The sequence below is a fragment of the Mobula hypostoma genome, chromosome 23 (assembly GCF_963921235.1).
Source record: "Mobula hypostoma chromosome 23, sMobHyp1.1, whole genome shotgun sequence".
NCBI lineage: Eukaryota > Metazoa > Chordata > Chondrichthyes > Myliobatiformes > Myliobatidae > Mobula > Mobula hypostoma.
In genome coordinates this window covers 8,968,550-8,984,953 of record NC_086119.1, presented here as the reverse complement: position 1 = coordinate 8,984,953, position 16,404 = coordinate 8,968,550, and the positions used below count along the sequence as shown (strand labels likewise).

At 42.9% G+C, this 16,404-nt stretch overlaps 1 protein-coding gene across 2 annotated transcripts in view; it reads left to right on the top strand.

The window, feature by feature from the left end:
* dph1 (diphthamide biosynthesis 1) overlaps positions 1 to 16,404 on the top strand; it is an 831,546-nt gene that overhangs the window by 555,908 nt on the left and 259,234 nt on the right. The window lies entirely within an intron of this gene.

Sequence of the window (16,404 nt, the reverse complement as noted above, 5' to 3'; positions counted from 1 at the left end):
TTAACGATTTAAAGATTAGCTTTATTTGTGACATGTACATCAAAACATTCAGTGAAATGTGTCATTTGCGTCAACGACCAACACAATCTGAGGATGTACTGAGGACAGCCTGTATCTGACCCCGGAGTGTGTGATGAGATGGTGTAGAGGGAGATTCACTTTGTGTCTAACCCCGGGAGTGTGTGATGGGACAGCGTAGAGGGAGCTTCACTCTGTGTGACCATGTCCACATCTCACTAACCCTTACTAATCTGTACGTCTTTGGAATGTGGGAGGAAACGAGAGCACCTAGAGGAAACACACGCTGTCATTTATTGTCATATCCACAAGTATTCTATGCATCGGTGCATTGAAAAACTTACTTGCAGCCACATCACAGGCACATTCAAAGTTCAAAGTAAAATGTATTAAAAACATATGTACGTGTCACCATATACTATCTTGATATTCATAGCATCAGAAACAAATACAGGTTGAGTACCATTGTTCTGAAATGCTTGGGGCCAGAATTGTTTCAGATTTCATATACTTTTCTGGATTTTGGAAGATATAATGTGAAAGCTTAGGATCACCATAATTTCCAACCCAGAATTTATGTGCAACCTGTAAAAAGTCTTTGTCGTACACTTGTCCGTCACACATATGTACTTAACAGTAAAAATTATTGCATACCATTAATATGAAAGTATAATGTGTACAGGTTAACAGAGGCAGCACAGGGAGCATCAGGAGAATATCTGAATTAGATATTGGACAACAACAGATGGCAGGTTGTGGCCGGCTTGTGGCGCAATGACATCGGCGCCGGACCTGGGAGCGGAGGTTCTCAGGTTCGAAACCAGTTGGGTCCGCTCCCGAGTACGCTTTCCATCCGTGACGGGTTGAGTGTCGAGATCGCAACTTGACCTCGTAAAATAAAGGGAAAATACTGCAAAAATGTCTGTGTGGGGAGTGGCACGCCACACTGTCTTTCCCTCTCGCTCTGCGCCTTGTAAGAGCCATGAAAAAGACATCATCACGGACGCACGCACAGACGTATGCACGCAGGCACACGCCAAAAAAAAACAAATGGCAGGTTTTCAGTCTTCACCTACAATACACTGTATTTGTATTTTACTTTTTTTAAGTTTTTATGTAAGGTATGAAAAAACAGTTGTCACTGTAGCAATACACACAAAATGCAGGCCAGGCAGCATCTATAGAAAAGAGTACAGTCAATGTTTCAGACCGAGACCCTTCATAAGAACTTGTTCTGATGTTAGATTTTCATCGTCGATGATCTTGGCAAACTTATTTCTCTGCTGCTTCGTGATCAGCAGACATTTTATCTTTAAAATTTTCTAAATCTTTAAAAATGTAATGCTGTGCTTTTTCTTAAATTTCTGCTGGATATTCACAATTACCTTCAATTTGTTTCATGATTAGCATACTATTAAATAGCATATGTTGACTCTGACACTAACGAATCCACTCTTTCAATACACAATTGAGATCTTCATTTTTCGTTTTATGTAGTGTTTTCCTATTTTTCATTAACTTCTGTTCATTACATATGTGAGATTACTTCTCAGAACTGTCTGTGTACAGAGTCCTGTACATCACCTAAGAACCTTCCTAACACCTTGTAAAATTTTCCATTTGTGACGTCATATTAGCGCTCAAAACATTTTGGATTTTGGAATTTTGGATAAGGGGTACTCACAAGAAAAACATAAATTACACATAGCTTAAATATAAATTCTACAAGAAAGAACATAATTTAAAACAAAACAGGGTCCATTGTAGAGTCCAGTGGTTACAGTGGTCATAGTCACACATGCATGAGATTCTGCAAATGCTGGAGATATTGATTAGGGTTGTGCCGGTTGGTCCAAGAAGGGAAGTAGCTGTTCTTGACCCTGTTGGTTTGGGACTTCAGGTTTCTGTAGCAGAGTTATTAAAAGCGTCCTTAGCCATGTGTGAGGTGCTGGAGGATGGAAAGATAGCTAATGTTGTTCCATTGTTTAAGAAAGACTTTAAGAATAAGCCAAGAAATTATAGGCCAGTGAGTCTGACATCAGTAGTGGGTCAGTTAATGGAAGGTATTCTAAGGGAACTGATATATAAGGATTTAGATACACAGGGACTGATTAGAGATAGTCAACATGGCTTTGTGCCTGTTAGGTCATGTCTAACTAATCTTATGAAGTTTCTTGAGGAAGTTACCAGGAAAGTTGATGAAAGAAAGGCTGTGAATGTTGTCTATGTGGACTTTAGCAATGCCTTTGGCGAGGTCCCTCTTGGAAGGTTGGTCAAGAAAGTTCAGTTGCTTAGCATTCAAGATGAGGTAGTAAATTGAATTAAACATTGGCTTTGTGGAAGAAGCCAGAGAGTGGTAGTAGATGCTCGCCTCTCTGACTAGAAGTCTGTGACTAGTGGTGTGCCACAGGGATCAGTGCTGGATCTGTTGTTGGTTGTCATGTTGTTTGTTAGAAGATAATGTGGTAAACTAGATCAATAAGTTTATGGAAAACACCAAGATTGTAGGGTAGTGGACAGCGAGGAAGGCTATCAAAGCTTGCAGCAGGATCTGGACCAGCTGGAAAAATGGGCTGAATGATGGAATTTAATGCAGGCAGGTGTGAGGTGTTGCCCTTTGGGAGGACTAACCAGGGTAGATCTTATCGGTAAGCAGTAGGGCACTGCAGAAAGCGGTAGAACAAAGGGATCTTGGAATAGAAACCCATAATTCCTTGAATGTGATGTCACAGGTAGGTGTGGTTATAAATAAAGCTTTTGGCACATTAGTCTTCATAAATCAAAATATTAACTTTGGAGTATTGTGTGTATTTTTGGTCATCTATTTACAGGGAAGATGTAAATAAGATAAAAAGAGTGCAGAGAATAGTCGCAAGGATGTTGCCATGACTTGAGGACTTGACCTATAGGGAAAGGTTGAATAGGTTAGGAATTCATTCCCTACAGCGTAGAAGATTGAGGAGAAATTTGATAGAAGTATTCAAAATTTTGAGGGGAATGGTTAAGGTAAATGCAAACAGGCTTCTTCCACTGAGGTTGGGTGAGACTGCAACTGGAGGTCATGGGTTAAGCTTGAAAGGTGAAATGTTTAAGGGGAACATGAAGGAGAATTTATTCACAAAGAGGGTGGTGAGAGTGTGACCTGCCAGCATATGTCGTAGATGTGGGTTCAATATTTTGGATAAGTACATGAAAGGAAGGGGTATGGAGGGCTGTGATCTGGGTGGAGGTCGATAGGATGCAGCAGATTAATAGTTCTGCATGGACTAGATGGACCAAAGGGCCTGTTTCTGTGCTCGAGTGTTCTATGACTCCATGACTCTACAAAAAAAGTCACTGTTTCAGACCAAGATCCTTAAGGGAATAAACACTGTTTATTCATTTCCATCAGTGCTGTCTGACCTGCTGAGTTCCTGTTGCATATTGGTTGTGTTGCTGAAGATTTCCAGCTTCTGCAGACTCTCCTGTGTTCTTGAGGCAATACTTTTGATTGTACAGATCATGGTCATTGCTCAGGGATCTTTCAGTTAGCAACCTGCTACTTCCAAATATCCCAAAAGATTCACAGATGACTTTTCCCAGCTGCAATCACATGGCAGTGAGCAGAAAACGACCTAAAAATGCCAAGTGACTGATTAATTTGTTTTTGATGGTGTTCGCCTAAGAAGAAATATTGTCCAGGGCACCATGAGCTAACTGGAAGTTTTACATTCCTTTAAAACCTTTCATGTCCTCAGGATATTCAAAGAAATTTTTTTGAGTAACACAACAGCCGACTAACATGCAACAATCTTCCTGAAGAAGCAGTGTTTGTTTGTTGAGATACAGTGTGGACGAGGCCCTTTTGGCCCCTGAGCTGCACCACCCAGCAATCCCCTTATTTAACTCTGACCCTAATCATGGAACAGTTTACAGTGACCAATTAACGGACCAACCTGTAGGTCTTTGGACTGTGGGAGGAAATCTGAGCACCCGGAGGAAATCCACGCGGTCACGGGGAGAACGTACAAGCTCTTTACAGGCAGCAGCGGGAATTGAACCCCAGTCACCTGTACTGTAAAGTGTTGTGCTAGCCACTACACTGCCATGATTCATTACTAAACTGAAACTTCAGACTGGATCACAATCAGAATTACAATCAGGTTTATTATCACTGACAAACGTGAGATTTGTCATCTTGTAGCAGTAGTGCAGTGCAATGCATAAACAATTACTGTCAGTTACAATAAGAAATATAAATAATAAATAAGAAGTTTTTAAAGCTCTCAATGGTCTGGGACTGGAGTACATTACAGAATTGCTTTCATTTTATAACCCTGCTTGAGCTCTCAGGTTTTTTTCTGCTGGTCTCTTAAATTTAAACAATCTCCCTCAAAAGATAATCAGCAGGCCAGCTTTTTTGAACTGCATTCTGAAACTGTGGAACTCAATACCTGAAAGTACAAGGGATGCAGACTCAGTTGGCACTTTTAAATCCCAGCTCAAAACCTATTTATATAACCTTGCTTTTAATTAACATAATTTTGTCTTTTATTTTCATGTTTATATTTATCCCATTGTAAAGCACTTTGAGCTACATCATCTGTATAAAAAGTGCTCATTACATAAGATTATCATTATATTTTTATTTTTTCTCAGTTCAAGCTGGTAGAACTTGACGTACGAGCATAGACAAGCATACTCATTTCTCAATTGCTAAAAACTTTAGGACTGTTCTAGTGGTGTTTAGTATTGTGGCTTTCTGAAGATTTGCATAGATATTGCTGTGTAGCCCTAATTGTTTAATGTTATTGTGTAGTGCCTTTGGGATGATACAAGTTGTAGATTTTACTATTGGGACAATGTATACCTTGTTCATGTTCCAAAGTCTTCCTCTTTTAATTCAGCATATTTCTGGTGTTTTTCACATATTGATTTATGTATCGTACGTGTGCCTGGAATGGTGATATCTATTAAGTGAATTGTTCTTGCTTGTTTATCCTAGAGTATTATATCCAGACAGTTATTGTGGATTGTCCTATCTTCAATAATGGATCAGTCGTAATATAATTTGTAGGTCTCTGACTCTAAAACTGGATAAGGCTTCTATTTATAGTAAGGTATGGTGTCTTTATAAGTTTGTATTATAAAGAAGATTTTGGTGAATGATGTTTGCCACTTCATTGTGCCTGTCTTTGTAATCAGATTGAGTAAAACTGCTGCAGGATCCTGTAATATGTTGGATTATTTCTGTTTTTTCTTGGCATTTTCTGCATTTATCATCTTGAATTTGTTGGTCTTTTATTATGAATTTTTTATATTTTTTGTGTTAACCACCCGGTCCTGTATTGCCACAAGGAACCTCTGTTTCTGGGAAGAGGTCTCCAACTCTGATCCAGCCGTTCAATGCTTCCTGTTGACCTTTTCTGCTCAGATCCTAGGGATGTCTTCCATGGAGGGTCATGCTCTTCTATTGGTTAACTTTTTCTTCTGTAGTGATAATTTCTTCATTTTTCTGGATTATGCTTTCATTTAAGTTTAGTGGTATGTACTTCTTAGCTGAATTGCTTATGCTTGCGTGGAGTGCTAAATCCTGTTTTTGTTGATGAAAATATATCCTCAGAAGTTTTATCTAACCACTGTTTAAATGGTTTATGTCTGTTATTCCTCTTCCTCCTTCTGTCCTAGGTAGTGTTAATGTAAGCACATTCGCGTGTACGTAGTGTTTTCTAAAATTTGGTATTTTCTTTTTAATATTTTTTCTCAGCTCAAGCCGGTAAAACCTGAGGTACGGGCATAGCCAAGCATGCTCACTTCTCAATTGCTAGAAACTTTCAGACTGTTCTAGTGATGATGAGTATTGTGGCCTTCTGAAGATTTACATACATATTGCTGTGTACCCTTAATTGTTTAATGTTATTGTGTAGTGCTTTTGGGATGATACCAGTTGTAGATATTACTATTGGGACAATGTATACTGTGTCCATGTTCCATAGTCTTTCAATTTCCTCTTTTAATTCAGCATGTTTCTGGTGTTGTTCACTTATTGATTTCTGTAAGCTATGTGTGTTTGAAATGGCTATATCTATTAAGTTACTCTTGCTTGTTTATCCTGTATTATTATATCAGGATGGCTATTACGGATTATCCTATCTGTAATAATGGAATATAATTTGTGGGATTCTGACTCTAAAATGGGATCAGGTTTGCATTTATAGTAAGATATGATGTCTTTTATGTTTGTATTTTGAAGCAAGATTTTGGTGAATTATTATTATTAAAAATAGCGCAGAATAGTGAGGTAGTGTTCATATGTTCACAGTCTGTTCAGAAAGCTGATGGTGGAAGGGATGAAGCTGTTCCTAAGACATTGAGTGTGTCTTCAGGTTCCTGTACCACCTCTTCCCTGATAATGGGAAGAAGGCATGTCCTGGATGGTGGATTCCTTCATGATGATGGTGCTTTTTGAGGCATCGCCTTTTGAAGATGTCCTCGCTGGGGAGGAGGCTAATGCCAGTGATGGAGCTGGCTGAGCTTACAACCATATGCAGCTTTTTCCAGTCCTCTACAATGGCTCCTCCATACCACATGGTGATGCAACCAGTTAGAATGCTCTCCACCTGCGCATCTGGAGAAACTTGCGAGAGTCTTTGGTGACATACCAAAACTTCTCAAACTTCTAATGAAATACAGCTGCTGGCGTGCCTTCTTTGTAATTGCATTAATATGTTGAGCTGGCAGATTTTATGCTCAGGAAGCTTGCGAACATATAAACTACCAACGCAGGTGCAAGAAGGCTTTTGACTGAACCAGTAAGGACAAGTAAGTGGCTGCTTTGAGGTGGTGTCAAGCATTAAGAGCCTGTACATTGTAGGCACTGAGGATTAAGTGGTCTGATTGGTTTCAAAGATAGAATAATCCAGTGTGTGTCCATGCTACATGTATTTCATCTCTTCAGAAGCAGTGTCTGGAACTCCGGCCCTACATTTTATGTTGCAGTGTACCACGTTGTCTGTGACAACTTTCCTTCACAGTCATCAGTCTCTTAGCCTCAGTGCACCAGGTATCATCTGCACTGCCTAATCATGCAAAAACCCTCACTTAATGGTCAGGCTGTAAATGAAGGGGGAAGATACCAGAATAAAACGGTGGGTGTGGGGGAAGGAGGATAGTGAGACAGTGATAGGTGAAGCCAGGTGAGTGGAAAGTGTAAAGGGCTGGAGAGAAAGGAATCTGATAGGAGAGGAGAGTGGAACATAGTGAAAAAGGAAGGAAGAGGGGACCCGGCGGAGGTGATAGGCAGATGAGGAGAGGTAAGAGACCAGAGTGGGGAATAGAAAAAGAGAAGAGGGAGGAATTTTTTTTTTAACTGTAAGAAGAAATTGATATTCATGCCATCAGGTTGGATGCTACATAGACAGAATATAGGGTGATGCTCCTCTACCCGGACTTGGCCTCATCGTAGCACAAGAGGAGGCCATAGACCGACATGTTGGAACGGGAATGGGAATGGGAATTAAAAAGTTTGGTCACTGGGAAGACCGCATTTGGCAGATGGAGCGGAGCTGCTCAACAAAGCGGTGCCCCAATTTACGACTGGTCTCACCAATGTAGAGGAGGCCGCATCAGAGCACCCGATACAATAGGCAACCCCAGCAGACTCGCAGGTGAAGTGTTGCCTCACCTGGATGGACTGTTGGGAACCTGAATGGAGGTGATTGAGCAGGTATAACACTTTGGCCGCTTGCAGGGTTAAGTGCCGGGAGGAGAGAATGAACAAAGGGATCACGGAGGGTGCAGTCCCTGTGGAAAGCGAAGGGGTGGGGTAAAGATTTGATAGATGGAGTGAGTGTGGTTGAGTCAGTGGTGAGAAAGGCAAATTCAATGTTAGCATTCATTTCAAGAGGGCAAAAATATAAAACTAAGAATGTAATTCTGAGACTTTACAGGGCATTGTTTAGACTGCACTTGGAGTATTGTGAGCACTTTTGGGCCCCTTAGTTAAGAATAGATCTGCTGACATTGGTCTTATGATTTTGTCCACATTTAAATGACCTATGGATGTTCATATGTAACTGCATGACTGAGAACCAAATAAATGCCTTATCCGACAGCTGAAACGTTGGTAGTGCATTGTTATCGAATGTCCACAGTGAGAGGCAGAAAAGGCACTTGACCGAAGATATGAAACAAGTTCTGCCCAATGCGGACTAGTCAACAGACCATAAAACCATGTCACATAGGAACAGAAATGGACCACGGTCCATTGATTCTGCTCCACCATTCCACCATGCTTGATTTATTAACCCTCCCAACTCCATTCTCCCCTTAATCTTTGATGCCCTGACTAATCAAAAACCTATCAACCTCTTCTTTAAATACGCCCATGACTAGGCTTCCACGGCTGTCTGTGGCAATGAATTCCACAGATTCGCCGTCCTCTAGCTAAAGAAATAACTCCTCATCTAAAGGGAAGTTCCTCTATTCTGAGGCTGTGCTCTCTGGTTCTAGACTCCCCCACTACAGGAAACATCCTTTCAACAGCTACTCTATATAGGTCTTTCAATATTTGTAGGTTTCAATGAGATTCCCCACTCATTCTTCTAAACTCCGGTGAGTGCTGGATCAGTGCCTCCAAGCATTCCTCCTACATCTTTACCCTTTCATTCCTAGAATCATTATCTTAAGGCACCTGGAGGAGCACTGGGAGTCAGAGAGAAGGGAATTGAGATTGACAGGGAAGCAGTGGGGTGGTGGAGATTCATGTTGTGGAAAAAAGACCTTGATGACTGACTAAGGAGAACGGAGCAGCATGAAGAGGAACTGTGGGAGAGGGGACACAGTGGAGATTGGCTGTTGGAGAGGGGAGACGGTGGGGATTGGCTGTGGGAGAGGGGCAGTGACAACAAGGTTTCGGTCCCAAATCAGCTCAAGGCTTTTTATGCTTGCTTTGACCATCAAAACATGGAGGCACCTTCACCAACTCCCACAACTATTGATGACCTTGTGATTTCAGTCTCTGAGGCCAATGTGACAACATCTTTCAAGAGGGTGAACCCACGGAAAGCATCTGGCTCCAGACAGGGTACCTGGCCAAGTACCAAAGACCTGTGCTGATGAACTGGCTGGAGTGTTCACTGAGACCTTTAACCCCTCGTTTCAGCAGTTTGAGGTTCAAGCAAGCTGCAGTTATACCAGCGTCTTAAGAAGAACAAGGTAACCTGCCTCAATGAGTATCGTCCAGTAGCACTTACGTCCACTGTGATGAAGTGCTTTGAGAGGCTGTTGATGAGACTTATCAACTCCTGCCTGAGAAGCAACTTAGATCCACTCCAATTTGCCTACCATCACAACAGGTCAATAGCAGATGCCATTTCATTGGCTCTTCACTCAATCCTTGAACGTCTGGGTGATGAAGATGCAGACATCTGGATGCTCTTCATTCACTATAGCTCGGCATTCAATACTATTATCCCCTCAAAGCTAATCAATAAGCTTCAAGGCCTTGGCTTCAATACCTCCTTGTGCAACTGGATCCTCAATTTCCTCATTTGCAGACCTTAGTTCAGATTGGCAACAACATCTCCTTCACCATCTCCATCAACAAAGGTGCACCAGACGGCTATGTGTGTAGCCTCCTGCTCGACTCACATTACACTTAAGACTATGAGGCTAAGCACAGCTCCAATGCCGATGACGCCACTGTCATTGCCCAAATCAGAGGTGGTGATGAATCAGCACGTAGGATGGAGATTGAAAATCTGGCTGAGTGGCGCCACAACAACAACGTTAGCAGGATGAAGGAGATAAATATTGACTTCAGGAGGGGGACTTCAGGACTTTGGGAGATCAGAGGTGGAGAGGGTCAGCAACTTTAAATTCCTCAGTGTTATCTTTTCAGAGGATCTGTCCTGGGTTCAGCATGTAAGTGCCATTACAAAGGAAGCTCGGCAGTGCCTCTACTTTCTTAAAAGTATGCATAGATTTGGCATGTCCTCTAGAACACTGACAAACTTCTATAGATGTGTGGTGGAGAGTATATTGACTGGTTGTATCATGGCCTGGTATGTAAGCATTAATCCCTTGTACAGAAAGACCGTAAGATATAGGAGCAGAATTAGGCCATTTGGCCCATCGAGTCTGCTCCGCCATTTCATCATGGCTGATCCATTTTCCCTCTCAGCCCCAATCTCCTGCCTTCTCCCCGTAACCCTTCATGTCCTGACCAATCAAGAATCTATCAACCTCTGCCTTAAATATACATAAAGACTTGGCCTCCACAGATTCACTACTCTCTGGCTAAAGAAATTCCTCCATATCTCCATTCTAAGTGGATGCCCCTCTGTTTTAAATCACAGCCTCTGGTCTTAGACACACCCACCATTGGAAACATCCTCTCCACACCCACTCTATCGAGGCCTTTCACCTACAAAAGGTGGTGAATACAGTCCAATCCCTCCCCGCCATTGAGCACAACTGCATGGAGCACTGACACAGGAAAGCAGCGTCCATCATCACGGACCCCCACCATCCAGGACACACTCTCTTCTCTCTGCTGCCGTCAGGAAGATACAGGAGCCTCAGGTCCTACACCACCAGGTTTAGAAAGAGCCTCAACCATCAGGCTCTTGAACCAAAGGGGATAACTTCACTTGCCCCATCACTGAGCTGTTTCCACTACTATGGACTCACTTTCATAGACACTTCATCTCATGTTCTCAATATTTATTGTTTATTTATTATTATTATTAAGAAATATCTTTTCTCAGCTCAATCTGGTAAAATCTGAGGTACGACCATAGCCAAGCACATTCATTTCTGAATTGCTAGGAAATTTCAGATTATTCTAGTGGTTTTATTATTATTATTATTATTATTATTATTTCTTCTTTTCTCTTTCTTTTTGGATTTGCACCATTTGTTGTTCCTTATTACACATTGGTTGTTGGTTGCCTTGTTGGATATAGGCTTCCATTGATTTTAAACGCAAACAACAGGAATTCTGCAGATGCTGGAAATTCAAGCAACATACATCAAAGTTGCTGGTGAACGCAGCAGGCCAAGCAGCATCTATAGGAAGAGGTGCAGTCGACGTTTCAGGCCGAGACCCTTCGTCAGGACAAAGGGTCTCGGCCTGAAACGTCGACTGCACCTCTTCCTATAGATGCTGCTTGGCCTGCTGTGTTCACCAGCAACTTTGATGTATGTTCCATTGATTTTATTGTGTTTCCTGTACTTACTGTGACTGTGCACAAGAACAGGAATCTTAGGGTTGTATATGGTGACATATACATACTTTGATAATTATTTTACTTTGAACTGTGTGAGTGACTTGCAGAGGGGCAGGGAGTGATGGGGTAAGGAAGAAGTGAATGACGGCAGCAAGGGGCAGCGAGAGGGATTAATTGTATCTTCATTGAACAAGGAGTTGGTCAGGGTTATTTGAGTGTGATGGATGTCAATACATGAGTAAGCCAGCAGTAGGGAATGACTATTGGATAGACTGGCACAGTCTTGTACTGCTCCTCTGGTCTTTCACCAATCTCTACCCGTATCACTCTTTCCTCCGATGTTACTCCTGTTCCCCCTCATTCTGTTCTGTCAGCCGTGACACCCCAGACCCATCCAAACCCCTCCCTTCAGTACTTCCTGCCCAGTTCCCATCTTCCTGGTGAAGGACCTCGGTCCAAAATGCCGACTGTTTATTCCTTTCCGTGGATGCTGCCTGACCTGCTGAGTTCCTCCAGCATTTTGTGTGTGTTGTTCTGGATTGTCAGCATTTGCAGAATTTCTTGTGTTCAAAAACCTGTCAACCCTTATTATCTTACATAGCTGAAGATTACATTCACCCATGTGTCTCCTTCACCTCTCCCCCGACCCTATGATCTCTGCTGACATTGCCTCATTGTCAGTAAAGAGAGAACAATCACGTATTTTTCAGGAAATGTACAGGGACCAGTTGTCACAATGCCTTCATGAGCAGCCTAGGTCTGTGTGCACCACATATGGTGCAGAGTGGATCAGTGAGTCTTGTTAACCTACAAGTGCCACTTCCGCAGGGTGTTGTTAGTGTGAAGACTTCCTGCCTGTTCTGCTTGATGAACTCCAGAGTGTCTCAGTCATCCTCGCTACATCTGCTCACCACCTATTAGCAGGATCGTGCTGTTGTGGCTCAATGGGAGGCACTCTCACCTCTGAATCTAAAGGTTATGGGTTTAAGTCCCATTCGGGAGACTTCACCACCAATTCTAACTGATGCTCTCAGGCAGAACAGGGGGAACTTTTTCCTCTCTACTTAGGCAGCCCCTTGCTCTCGAAGGATGACTGACTTCCACTCAGTGGCTACTTTATTAGACCATTAGACTGGAGCAGAATCAGGCCATTTGGCCCTTCGAGTCTGCTCCGCCATTTCATCATGGCTGATCCATTTCTCTCTCAGCCCCAATCTTCTTTCTTCTCACTGTAACCCTTCATGCCCTGACTATTCAAGAACCTATCAACCTCTGCCTTAAATATACCCAATAGCTTGGCCTCCACAGCCGCCTGTGGCAACGAATTCCACAGGTTCACCATTCTCTTACTAAAGGAGTAACTCCTTTTCTCCATTCTATTCTGAGGCTATATCCTCTGGTCTGAGACTCGGACAGCATCGGAAACATCTTCTCCACAACCACTCTATCAAGGCCTTTCAACATTCATTTCAGTGAGAATCCCCCCCGCCCCATTCTTCTACAGGTACTTCCTGACCCTAATAATGTGGCCACTGAGTATATGTTCATGGTCTTCTGCTGCTGTAGCCCATACCCTTAAAGATTTGACATGTGCACTCAGAGATACTCTTTTGCGCTCCACTGTTGTAAGGTGTGGTTATTTCAGTTACTGTCACCTTCCTGTCAACTTGAACCAGTCTGGCCATTCTCCTCTGACCTCTCTGATTAACAACGCATTCCCCCCACAGAACTGCCACCCACTGGATGTTTTATTGTTTTTCACACTATTCTCTGTAAACTCTAGAGCCTGTTGAGTGTGAAAATACCAGGGGATCAGCAGTTTCGGAGATGCTCAAACCACCCCATCTAACACCAAATATTGCTCCGTGGTCAAGGTCACTTAGATACATTTCTTCCCCATTCTGATATTTGGACTGAACAACTACTGAATCTCTTGAACCCACTTGTGAGTGCTCGATAGCAATGGAGCTGGACTTGTTGCATACTGTGTTGCCAAGTGCTACAATGCGTCAGAGGTGGTGCACGGAGGTGGTGTGTAACCCAGCAAATGGTGCAGATGCCTTTTTTGGACCTGTCTCTTGTGATCACAAGACCCTGTTAGACTTTGGTGATGTAGAATACTGCAAGTCCAGTTCTCTGGTTCATTGTGAAGACTGACAGCAGGGGTGTTGTGTTGCCTGGGTAGTTACACAGACTGGGCTCTCATGCCGCGTCATCTCCTGTTGCGGCCACCCAGCAGAGGAGACTCAGGAAGTGGTGTGGGAGAGAGCAGAGGCACCACTGAGGTCCTTGCTGGGTTGGAGACTAGCCTCTCCTGTTGGTGCTGCCCTCCAGTGTTCGCTCAGTGTAAGACAAGCTGGATTGTGATGATCTGTGGCTGTACTAATGCCTGATGAGGAACTACTGCATAGTTGTTCTTGCAGAAATGTGGCTAGAGGACAACGTCCCATGTACCATCAATCTCCAGGCCATGACACTCAGGGACTTGGACTATTTTATTTGTTGATGTAACTTTTTGTTTTGCTATCATAACGTGTTATATGTGCCTTGTGCTGTGTGAGACTGTTGGTACTGAGTTTTGCTTGTTGGCCTGGAGGAACACTGTTTCTTTTGGTTGTATTCATGTGTATGGGTGAATGACAATTAAACTTGAACTTGAATAATTTGACCACGTTTGCATGCTTTTATGCATTGAGCTGCTGCCATAATTTACCAACCCTTACTAATCCAAACGATTTTGGAATGTGGGAGGAAACCTCTCAGTTGTCCATCGAAATCCAATGACGACGTCCACTCCTTTAACAGTGAGATCTTTGATGACTGTACAGTCTTACCCTGGACCCACAAGCTCTATTGCAGGTGGGACATGTCTATGTGGTAGTGGTGGCAACCATGGCTGCACTTCTCCTGGCTCTCTTCTGCTGTCTTCTGGCAACGCACATCAAAGTTGCTGGTGCAACTTTGATGTGCGTTGCTTGAATTTCCAGCATCTGCAGAATTCCTCGTGTTTCTGCTGTCTCCTAGTTGTTCCTTCCATCTGGTCTGGAAACCAGAGCACCTGGAATACACGCATGCGGTCACCCCTTACAGACAACAGTGGGAAGTGAATTTGGCGCCATCTTGAGCAAAAATATAGGTACTGCAGCTCACAGAAGAATTTAAGAGGCCAAGGATTACTGTTGCCCATTGGATTGTGAGCCGTGTACCAGCTCTGGCGATTTGATCTAAGGATCAGCTGGGTATCAAAGGCTGTTGTGAGTTTCAGTACTTCTGTCTGCCCATACCGAGAGCTGGTTCCGGAGATAAGGGGTGGCCTGTGTACACTCAGTGTCCACGTCACTAGGTACACTTATACACCTGCTCGATAATGCAAATATCTAATCAGCCAATCATGTGGTAGTAACTCCATGCATAAAAGCATGTAGACATAGTCAAGAGGTTCAGTTGTTGTTCAGACCAAACATCAGAATGGGGAAGAAATGTGATCTAAGTGACTTTGACCATAAGATGATTGTTGGTGCCAGATAGGGTAGTTTGAGTATCTCAGAAACTGCTGATCTCCTGGGATTTTCATGCTCAGCAGTCCCTAGAGCAGGGGTCCCCAACCTGGGGCCCACGGACTCCTTGGTTAATTGTAGGGGTCCACGGCATGAAAAGGTTGGGAATCTGCCCTTGAGTTACAGAGAATGGTGAAAAAATTAAAAAGCATCCAGTGATCAGAAAGTGTGTGGGTAAAAAAAACTTGTTAATGAGAGAGGTCAGAGGTGAATAGCCAGACTGGTTCAAGCTGACTGAAAGGCAACAGTAATTCAAATAACCATGCATTACAACCATGAACATACACTCATTGGTTACTTTATTAGGGATAGGAGGTACAGAACGAGGTGGTCACTGAGTGTAGATCTGGGACAACCAAGAAACCCTGAATGTCTGAATCAAGAGAATCAGATTTAATATCACCGGCAGATGTCATGAAATTTGTTAAATGGCTAACGTGGTGTTGCCGGGGCAGGTTGGTGGAGACGCTTTGTCTTGCCAATGCTGTAAGTAAGGCCATCGTCAGTGATGTCTCAGGATGAGATAGTAAAATGAGAGGAGGCTCGCTTGGCTGATAAACACCAACATAGACCATTTGGATTCAATGACCTACTTCAGCGCTGTTCAGGCTGTGCTGTATCGATTAATGTTTGTGTGAACTGCTTAAAACAGAGTGCCCAGGGAGGAGATCAAGTATAATAACATCAAGCGTTTCAGGAAGGAGTTCTACAGGCAAATTAAATCAGGGCTATAGCTAGTCAGCTTTGGAGATGGCAAAGTCAATTCGAACAAATAGAGAACACCAGAAATGTGTGAAATTTATTAATAAATTTATTAATGTCAGTCAGACTAGCTTCTGATTTATTTCAGGTGTCTAACTTTGATGAGCACTGTTCTGAACAGTGAATTTGATTTCCACTTGTCCCGTCTTCACTTAGAGACTTTGAGGAAGAAGCCTGTCATCGTTGGGCCTGTATGTATTTATTTATTTAGAGTTACAGTGCAAACAGGCCCTTCCGGCCCACACTGCCCAGAAACCCACCAACTTAACCCTAGTCTAATCACGGGGCAATTTACATTGTCCAGTTAACTGGAAAATCTTTGGGCAGTGGGAGGAAACTAAAGCACCCGGAGGAAACCCAAGTGTTCACGGGGTGGATGTCCAAACCCCTCAAAGAGGACACCAGAATTGAACTCAGAACTCTGACGTCCCAAACCGTAATAGCATTGCGCTAACGGTGATACCTCAAGCCGTGCATCCTGCACAGATTCGGGTGATTTGTGGATTGGAGTTCCACCGTGATTTCTTGTTCCATGACTCCTATGTCTTCTGGTCTTATGACCTTACAGCTCTTAGCTCAATGCCAGTCCTTTGGACATAAAGTGAAACCTCACAGTCCACATTAAATTAGTTAGACATAGTGATCACGTTGAATGGCATTGTGACGTGTGTATCTTTGATCCAGGTTGAGGTCATAGAGTAAAATAACAAAGAAGCAGGCCATTCAGCCCAACCCATCTATGCTGACCGAGATGTCATCTAATCTAGTGCCTTTTACCCATATCCCTCAAAACCTTTCCATCCATGTATTAGGCACATGAAAAAATTCTGTAAAGTGAAGATTCTTTCGAAAATAAT